Genomic DNA, 10,618 nt, shown 5'->3' with positions numbered 1-10,618 from the left:
AGATACCTCCATCTAGTGGTCTCTAATTGGTGTTAGTTACCTCCATCTAGTGGTCTCTTATTGGTATTTTATACCTCCATATAGTGGTCTCTACTTGGTGTTTGATACCTCCATCTAGTGGTCTCTCGAGCTCTCTACTCTATCACAATTACATGCTATTTATTCTGAGGAAATGCCGTTCTAATAACCAGGCCGTACTAAAAACCAGGCCGTTCTAATAACCAGGCCGTTCTAATAACCATGCCGTTCTAATAACCAGGCCGTACTAATAACCAGGCCGTTCTAATAACCAGGCCGTACTAATAACCAGGCCGTTCTAATAACCATGCCGTTCTAATAACCATGCCCTTCTAATAACCAGGCCGTTCTAATAACCATGCCGTTCTAATAACCAGGCCGTTCTAATAACCAGGCCGTACTAATAACCAGGCCGTTCTAATAACCAGGCCGTTCTAATAACCATGCCATTCTAATAACCATGCCGTTCTAATAACCATGCCGTTCTAATAACCATGCCGTTCTAATAACCAGAACGTTCTAATAACCATGCCGTTCTAATAACCAGGCCGTACTAATAACCAGGCCGTTCTAATAACCAGGCCGTTCTAATAACCATGCCGTTCTAATAACCAGGCCGTACTAATAACCAGGCCGTTCTAATAACCAGGCCGTTCTAATAACCAGGCCGTACTAATAACCATGCCGTTATAATAACCATGCCGTTCTAATAACCAGGCCGTACTAATAACCAGGCCGTACTAATAACCATGACGTTATAATAACCATGCCGTTCTAATAACCAGGCCGTACTAATAACCAGGCCGTTCTAATAACCATGCCTTTCTAATAACCAGGCCGTTCTAATAACCATGCCGTTCTAATAACCATGCCGTTCTAATAACCATGCCGTTCTAATAACCAGGCCGTTCTAATAACCAAGCCGTTCTAATAACCAGGCCGTACTAATAACCAGGCCGTTCTAATAACCAGGCCGTACTAATAACCAGGCCGTTCTAATAACCAGGCCGTACTAATAACCAGGCCGTTCTAATAACCAGGCCGTACTAATAACCAGGCCGTTCTAATAACCAGGCCGTACTAATAAACAGGCCGTTCTAATAACCAGGCCGTACTAATAACCATGCCATTCTAATAACCATGACGTTCTAATAACCATGACGTTCTAATAACCATGATGTTCTAATATCCCGGCCGTTCTAATAACCAGGCCGTACTAATAACCAGGCCGTTCTAATAACCAGGCAGTTCTAATAACCATGCCGTTCTAATAACCATGCCGTTCTAATAACCATGCCGTTCTAATAACCAGGCCGTTCTAATAACCAGGCCGTTCTAATAACCAGGCCGTACTAATAACCAGGCCGTTCTAATAATCAGGCCGTACTAATAACCAGGCCGTTCTAATAACCATGCCGTTCTAATAACCATGCCGTTCTAATAACCAGGCCTTTCTAATAACCATGCCGTTCTAATAACCATGCCGTTCTAATAACCAGGCCGTTCTAATAACCATGCCGTTCTAATAACCGGGCCGTACTAATAAACATGCCGTTCTAATAACCAGGCAGTTCTAATAACCAGGCCGTACTAATAACCATGCCGTTCTAATAACCAGGCCGTACTAATAACCAGGCCGTTCTAATAACCAGGCCGTACTAATAACCATGCCGTTCTAATAACCAGGCCGTACTAATAACCGTGCCGTTCTAATAACCGTGCCGTTCTAATAACCAGGCCGTACTAATAACCAGGCCGTTCTAATAACCATGCCGTTCTAATAACCATGCCGTTCTAATAACCATGCCGTTCTAATAACCATGCCGTTCTAATAACCATGCCGTTCTAATAACCAGAACGTTCTAATAACCATGCCGTTCTAATAACCAGGCCGTACTAATAACCATGCCGTTCTAATAACCATGCCGTTCTAATAACCAGGCCGTACTAATAACCATGCCGTTCTAATAACCAGGCCGTACTAATAACCAGGCCGTTCTAATAACCAGGCCGTACTAATAACCAGGCCGTTCTAATAACCAGGCCGTACTAATAACCATGACGTTATAATAACCATGCCGTTCTAATAACCAGGCCGTACTAATAACCAGGCCGTTCTAATAACCATGCCTTTCTAATAACCATGCCGTTCTAATAACCATGCCGTTCTAATAACCATGCCGTTCTAATAACCATGCCGTTCTAATAACCAGGCCGTTCTAATAACCAGGCCGTTCTAATAACCAGGCCGTACTAATAACCAGGCCGTTCTAATAACCAGGCCGTACTAATAACCAGGCCGTTCTAATAACCAGGCCGTACTAATAACCAGGCCGTTCTAATAACCAGGCCGTACTAATAAACAGGCCGTTCTAATAACCAGGCCGTACTAATAACCATGCCATTCTAATAACCATGACGTTCTAATAACCATGACGTTCTAATAACCATGACGTTCTAATATCCCGGCCGTTCTAATAACCAGGCCGTACTAATAACCAGGCCGTTCTAATAACCAGGCAGTTCTAATAACCATGCCGTTCTAATAACCATGCCGTTCTAATAACCAGGCCGTTCTAATAACCAGGCCGTTCTAATAACCAGGCCGTACTAATAACAAGGCCGTTCTAATAATCAGGCCGTACTAATAACCAGGCCGTTCTAATAACCAGGCCGTACTAATAACCAGGCCGTTCTAATAACCAGGCCGTACTAATAACCAGGCCGTTCTAATAACCAGTCCGTACTAATAACCAGGCCGTTCTAATAACCATGCCGTTCTAATAACCATGCCGTTCTAATAACCATGCCGTTCTAATAACCATGACTTTCTAATAACCAGGCCGTTCTAATAACCAGGCCGTTCTAATAACCAGGCCGTTCTAATAACCATGCCGTTCTAATAACCAGGCCGTTCTAATAACCAGGCCGTTCTAATAACCAGGCCGTTCTAATAACCAGGCCGTACTAATGTTCTAATAACCATGCCGTTCTAATAACCATGCCGTTCTAATAACCAGGCGGTTCTAATAACCAGGCAGTTCTAATAACCAGGCCGTTCTAATAACCAGGCCGTTCTAATAACCAGGCCGTTCTAATAACCAGGCCGTTCTAATAACCATGCCGTTCTAATAACCAGGCCGTTCTAATAACCATGACGTTCTAATAACCAGGCCGTTCTAATAACCAGGCCGTACTAATAACCAGGCCGTTCTAATAACCAGGCCGTTCTAATAACCATGCCGTTCTAATAACCATGACGTTCTAATAACCAGGCCGTTCTAATAACCAGCCCGTTCTAATAACCATGACGTTCTAATAACCATGACGTTCTAATAACCAGGCCGTTCTAATAACCAGGCCATTCTAATAACCAGGCCGTTTTAATAACCATGACGTTCTAATAACCAGGCCGTTCTAATAACCATGACTTTCTAATAACCAGGCCGTACTAATAACCAGGCTGTTCTAATAACCAGGCCGTTCAATTAACCATGCCGTTCTAATAACAGGCCGTTCTAATAACCATGACGTTCTAATAACCATGCCGTTCTAATAACCATGCCGTTCTAATAACCAGGCCGTTCTAATAACCATGCCGTTCTAATAACCATGCCGTTCTAATAACTATGACGTTCTAATAACCAGGCCGTACTACTGTTCTAATAACCATGACGTTCTAATAACCATGCCGTTCTAATAACCATGCCGTTCTAATAACCATGCCGTTCTAATAACTATGACGTTCTAATAACCAGGCCGTACTACTGTTCTAATAACCATGACGTTCTAATAACCAGGCCGTTCTAATAACCATGCCGTTCTAATAACCATGCTGTTCTAGTAACCATGACGTTCTAATAACCAGGTCGTACTACTGTTCTAATAACCATGCCGTTCTAATAACCATGCCGTTCTAATAACCATGCCGTTCTAATAACTATGACGTTCTAATAACCAGGCCGTACTACTGTCCTAATAACCATGCCGTTCTAATAACCATGCCGTTCTAATAACCAGGCCGTACTAATGTTCTAATAACCATGCCGTTCTAATAACCATGCCGTTCTAATAACCAGGCCGTACTAATGTTCTAATAACCAGGCCGTACTAATGTTCTAATAACCATGCTGTTCTAATAACCATGGCGTTCTACTAACCAGGCCGTACTAATGTTCTAATAACCATGCCGTTCTAATAACCAGGCCGCACTAATGTTCTAATAACCATGCCGTTCTAATAACCATGACGTTCTAGACTTTCTACTGACCATGATGTTGTAATAAAAAGGGATCTCTATTGCTGACAGAGATATGATCAGCCCAGTCCCCTACATGCAGCCCAGTCCCTACATAGAGCCCAGTCCCCTACATAGAGCCCAGTCCCCTACATAGAGCCCAGTCCCCTACATAGAGCCCAGTCCCCTACATAGAGCCCAGTCCCCTACATGCAGCCCAGTCCCCTACATGTAGCCCAGTCCCTACATAGAGCCCAGTCCCTACATACAGCCCAGTTCCTACATACAGCCCAGTCCCCTACATACAGCACAGTCCCTACATACAGCCCAGTCCCTACATACAGCCAAGTCCCTACATGCAGCCCAGTCCCCTACATACAGCCCAGTCCCTACATACAGCCAAGTCCCTACATGCAGCCCAGTCCCTACATGCAGCCCAGTCCCTACACGCAGCCCAGTCTCTACACACAGCCAAGTCCCTACACGCAGCCCAGTCCCCTACACACAGCCCAGTCCCCTACACGTAGCCCAGTCCCTACATACAGCACAGTCCCTACATACAGCCCAGTCCCTACATACAGCCAAGTCCCTACATGCAGCCCAGTCCCTACATAGAGCCCAGTCCCTACATACAGCCCAGTTCCTACATACAGCCCAGTCCCCTACATACAGCCCAGTCCCTACATACAGCCCAGTCCCTACATACAGCCAAGTCCCTACATACAGCCCAGTCCCTACATGTAGCCCAGTCCCCTACATACAGCCCAGTCCCTACATACAGCCCAGTCCCTACATACAGCCAAGTTCCTACATACAGCCCAGTCCCCTACATACAGCCCAGTCCCCTACATACAGCCCAGTCCCTACATACAGCCCAGTCCCTACATACAGCCAAGTCCCTACATGCAGCCCTGTCCCCTACATACAGCCAAGTCCCTACATGCAGCCCAGTCCCTACATGCAGCCCAATCCCTACATGCAGCCCAATCCCTACATGCAGCACAGTCCCTACACACAGCCCAGTCCCCTACATACAGCCCAGTCCCCTACATAGAGCCCAGTCCCCTACATATAGCCCAGTCCCTACACACCGCCCAGTCCCTACATACAGCCCAGTCCCCTACATGCAGCCCAGTCCCTACATAGAGCCCAGTCCCCTACATACAGCCCAGTCCCTTACATACAGCCCAGTCCCTTACATACAGCCCAGCCCCTACATACAGCCCAGTCCCTTACATACAGCCCAGTCCCCTACATACAGCCCAGCCCCTACATACAGCCCAGTCCCCTACACACAGACCATTCCCTACATAGAGCCCAGTCCCTACATAGAGCCCAGTCCCTACATAGAGCCCAGTCCCTACATGCAGCCCAGTCCCCACATCCAGCCCAGTCCCTACATGCAGCCCAGTCCCTACACGCAGCCCAGTCCCTACACACAGACCATTCCCTACATAGAGCCCAGTCCCTACATGCAGCCCAGTCCCTACATCCAGCCCAGTCCCTACATGCAGCCCAGTCCCTACACGCAGCCCAGTCCCCTACACACAGACCATTCCCTACATAGAGCCCAGTCCCTACATAGAGCCCAGTCCCTATATAGAGCCCAGTCCCTACATGCAGCCCAGTCCCTACATCCAGCCCAGTTCCTACATACAGCCCAGTTCCTACATACAGCCCAGTCCCCTACATACAGCCCAGTCCCTACATACAGCCCAGTCCCTACATAGAGCCCAGTCCCTACATAGAGCCCAGTCCCTACATAGAGCCCAGTCCCTACATGCAGCCCAGTCCCTACATCCAGCCCAGTCCCTACATACAGCCCAGTCCCTACACGCAGCCCAGTCTCTACACACAGCCCAGTCCCTACATAAAGCCCAGTCCCTACATGCAGCCCAGTCCCTACATGCAGCCCAGTCCCTACACGCAGCCCAGTCCCCTACACACAGACCATTCCCTACATAGAGCCCAGTCCCTACATAGAGCCCAGTCCCTACATAGAGCCCAGTCCCTACATGCAGCCCAGTCCCTACATCCAGCCCAGTTCCTACATACAGCCCAGTTCCTACATACAGCCCAGTCCCCTACATACAGCCCAGTCCCTACATACAGCCCAGTCCCTATATAGAGCCCAGTCCCTACATAGAGCCCAGTCCCTACATAGAGCCCAGTCCCTACATGCAGCCCAGTCCCTACATCCAGCCCAGTCCCTACATGCAGCCCAGTCCCTACACGCAGCCCAGTCTCTACTCACAGCCCAGTCCCTACATACAGCCCAGTCCCTACATGCAGCCCAGTCTCTACATGCAGCCCAGTCTCTACATGCAGCCCAGTCTCTACATGCAGCCCAGTCTCTACATACAGCCCAGTCCCTACATACAGCCCAGTCCCTACATACAGCCCAGTCCCTACACACAGCCAAGTCCCTACACGCAGCCCAGTCCCCTACATACAGCCCAGTCCCCTACATGTAGCCCAGTCCCTACATAGAGCCCAGTCCCTACACACCGCCCAGTCCCTACATACAGCCCAGTCCCCTACATGCAGCCCAGTCCCTACATAGAGCCCAGTCCCCTACATACAGCCCAGTCCCTTACATACAGCCCAGTCCCTTACATACAGCCCAGCCCCTACATACAGCCCAGTCCCTTACATACAGCCCAGTCCCTACATAGAGCCCAGTCCCTACATGCAGCCCAGTCCCTACATCCAGCCCAGTCCCTACATACAGCCCAGTCCCTACACGCAGCCCAGTCTCTACACACAGCCCAGTCCCTACATACAGCCCAGTCACCTACATACAGCCCAGTCCCTACATGCAGCCCAGTCCCCTACATACAGCCCAGTCCCTACATGCAGCCCAGTCCCTACACGCAGCCCAGTCCCTACATACAGCCCAGTCCCTACATCCAGCCCAGTCCCTACATACAGCCCAGTCCCCTACATGTAGCCCAGTCCCTACATACAGCCCAGTCCCCTACATACAGCCCAGTCCCCACATACAGCCCAGTCCCCTACATACAGCCCAGTCCCTACATACAGCCCAGTCCCCTACATACAGCCCAGTCCCTACATACAGCCCAGTCCCTACATACAGCCCAGTCCCCTACATACAGCCCAGTCCCCTACATACAGCCCAGTCCCTACATGCAGCCCAGTCCCCTACATGCAGCCCAGTCCCTACATAGAGCCCAGTCCCTACATAGAGCCCAGTCCCTACATGCAGCCCAGTCCCTACATCCAGCCCAGTCCCTACATACAGCCCAGTCCCTACACGCAGCCCAGTCTCTACACACAGCCCAGTCCCTACATACAGCCCAGTCCCTACATGCAGCCCAGTCTCTACATGCAGCCCAGTCTCTACATGCAGCCCAGTCTCTACATACAGCCCAGTCCCTACATACAGCCCAGTCCCTACATACAGCCCAGTCCCTACATACAGCCCAGTCCCTACACACAGCCAAGTCCCTACACGCAGCCCAGTCCCCTACATACAGCCCAGTCCCCTACATGTAGCCCAGTCCCTACATAGAGCCCAGTCCCTACACACCGCCCAGTCCCTACATACAGCCCAGTCCCCTACATGCAGCCCAGTCCCTACATAGAGCCCAGTCCCCTACATACAGCCCAGTCCCTTACATACAGCCCAGTCCCTTACATACAGCCCAGTCCCCTACATGTAGCCCAGTCCCTACATAGAGCCCAGTCCCTACACACCGCCCAGTCCCTACATACAGCCCAGTCCCCTACATGCAGCCCAGTCCCTACATAGAGCCCAGTCCCCTACATACAGCCCAGTCCCTTACATACAGCCCAGTCCCTTACATACAGCCCAGCCCCTACATACAGCCCAGTCCCTTACATACAGCCCAGTCCCTACATAGAGCCCAGTCCCTACATGCAGCCCAGTCCCTACATCCAGCCCAGTCCCTACATACAGCCCAGTCCCTACACGCAGCCCAGTCTCTACACACAGCCCAGTCCCTACATACAGCCCAGTCCCTACACGCAGCCCAGTCTCTACATGCAGCCCAGTCTCTACATACAGCCCAGTCCCTACATACAGCCCAGTCCCTACATACAGCCCAGTCCCTACATACAGCCCAGTCCCTACACACAGTCATGTCCCTACACGCAGCCCAGTCCCCTACATACAGCCCAGTCACCTACATACAGCCCAGTCCCTACATGCAGCCAAGTCCCTACATGCAGCCCAGTACCCTACATACAGCCCAGTCCCTACATGCAGCCCAGTCCCTACACGCAGCCCAGTCCCTACATGCAGCCCAGTCCCTACATGCAGCCCAGTCCCTACATACAGCCCAGTCCCTACACGCAGCCCAGTCCCTACATGCAGCCCAGTCCCTACACACAGCCCAGTCCCTACATACAGCCCAGTCCCTACACGCAGCCCAGTCCCTACACGCAGCCAAGTCCCTACATGCAGCCCAGTCCCCTACATACAGCCCAGTCCCTACACGCAGCCCAGTCCCCTACACACAGCCCAGTCCCTACATGCAGCCCAGTCCCTACATGCAGCCCAGTCCCTACACGCAGCCCAGTCCCTACACGCAGCCCAGTCCCTACACGCAGCCCAGTCCCTACACGCAGCCAAGTCCCTACACGCAGCCCAGTCCCTACACGCAGCCCAGTCCCTACACGCAGCCCAGTCCCTACACACAGCCCAGTCCCTACATGCAGCCCATTCCCTACACACAGCCCAGTCCCTACACGCAGCCCAGTCCCTACACGCAGCCCAGTCCCTACACACAGCCCAGTCCCTACATGCAGCCCAGTCCCCTACATACAGCCCAGTCCCTACACGCAGCCCAGTCCCCTACATACAGCCCAGTCCCTACATGCAGCCCAGTCCCTACATGCAGCCCAGTCCCTACACACAGCCCAGTCCCTACATGCAGCCCAGTCCCTACACGCAGCCCAGTCCCTACACGCAGCCCAGTCCCTACACACAGCCAAGTCCCTACACGCATCCCAGTCCCTACACGCAGCCCAGTCCCTACACGCAGCCCAGTCCCCTACACACAGCCCAGTCCCTACACACAGCCAAGTCCCTACACGCATCCCAGTCCCTACACACAGCCCAGTCCCTACACGCAGCCCAGTCCCTACACGCAGCCCAGTCCCTACACACAGCCAAGTCCCTACACGCATCCCAGTCCCTACACGCAGCCCAGTCCCTACACGCAGCCCAGTCCCCTACACACAGCCCAGTCCCTACACACAGCCCAGTCCCTACATGCAGCCCAGTCCCTACACCCAGTCCCTACATACAGCCCAGTCCCTACACGCAGCCCAGTCCCTACACACAGCCAAGTCCCTACATAGAGCCCAGTCCCTACATAGAGCCCAGTCCCTACATAGAGCCCAGTCCCTACATAGAGCCCAGTCCCTACATGCAGCCCAGTCCCCACATCCAGCCCAGTCCCTACATGCAGCCCAGTCCCTACACGCAGCCCAGTCCCTACATGCAGCCCAGTCCCTACATCCAGCCCAGTCCCTACATACAGCCCAGTCCCTACACGCAGCCCAGTCTCTACACACAGCCCAGTCCCTACATACAGCCCAGTCCCTACATGCAGCCCAGTCCCTACACGCAGCCCAGTCCCTACACGCAGCCCAGTCCCTACACGCAGCCCAGTCCCTACACACAGCCAAGTCCCTACATGCAGCCCAGTCCCTACATCCAGCCCAGTCCCTACATACAGCCCAGTCCCTACACGCAGCCCAGTCTCTACACACAGCCCAGTCCCTACATACAGCCCAGTCCCTACATGCAGCCCAGTCCCTACACGCAGCCCAGTCCCTACACACAGCCAAGTCCCTACACGCATCCCAGTCCCTACACGCAGCCCAGTCCCTACACGCAGCCCAGTCCCCTACACACAGCCCAGTCCCTACACACAGCCCAGTCCCTACATGCAGCCCAGTCCCTACACCCAGTCCCTACATACAGCCCAGTCCCTACACGCAGCCCAGTCCCTACACACAGCCAAGTCCCTACATAGAGCCCAGTCCCTACATAGAGCCCAGTCCCTACATAGAGCCCAGTCCCTACATAGAGCCCAGTCCCTACATGCAGCCCAGTCCCCACATCCAGCCCAGTCCCTACATGCAGCCCAGTCCCTACACGCAGCCCAGTCCCTACATGCAGCCCAGTCCCTACATACAGCCCAGTCCCTACATACAGCCCAGTCCCTACACGCAGCCCAGTCTCTACACACAGCCCAGTCCCTACATACAGCCCAGTCCCTACATGCAGCCCAGTCCCTACACGCAGCCCAGTCCCTACACGCAGCCCAGTCCCCTACATGCAGCCCAGTCCCCTACACGCAGCCCAGTCCC

Source organism: Oncorhynchus masou, chromosome 33 (genome assembly GCF_036934945.1).
Source record: "Oncorhynchus masou masou isolate Uvic2021 chromosome 33, UVic_Omas_1.1, whole genome shotgun sequence".
In the NCBI taxonomy this organism is placed as follows: Eukaryota; Metazoa; Chordata; class Actinopteri; order Salmoniformes; family Salmonidae; genus Oncorhynchus; species Oncorhynchus masou.
Note: the sequence above shows the minus strand (reverse complement) of the source record.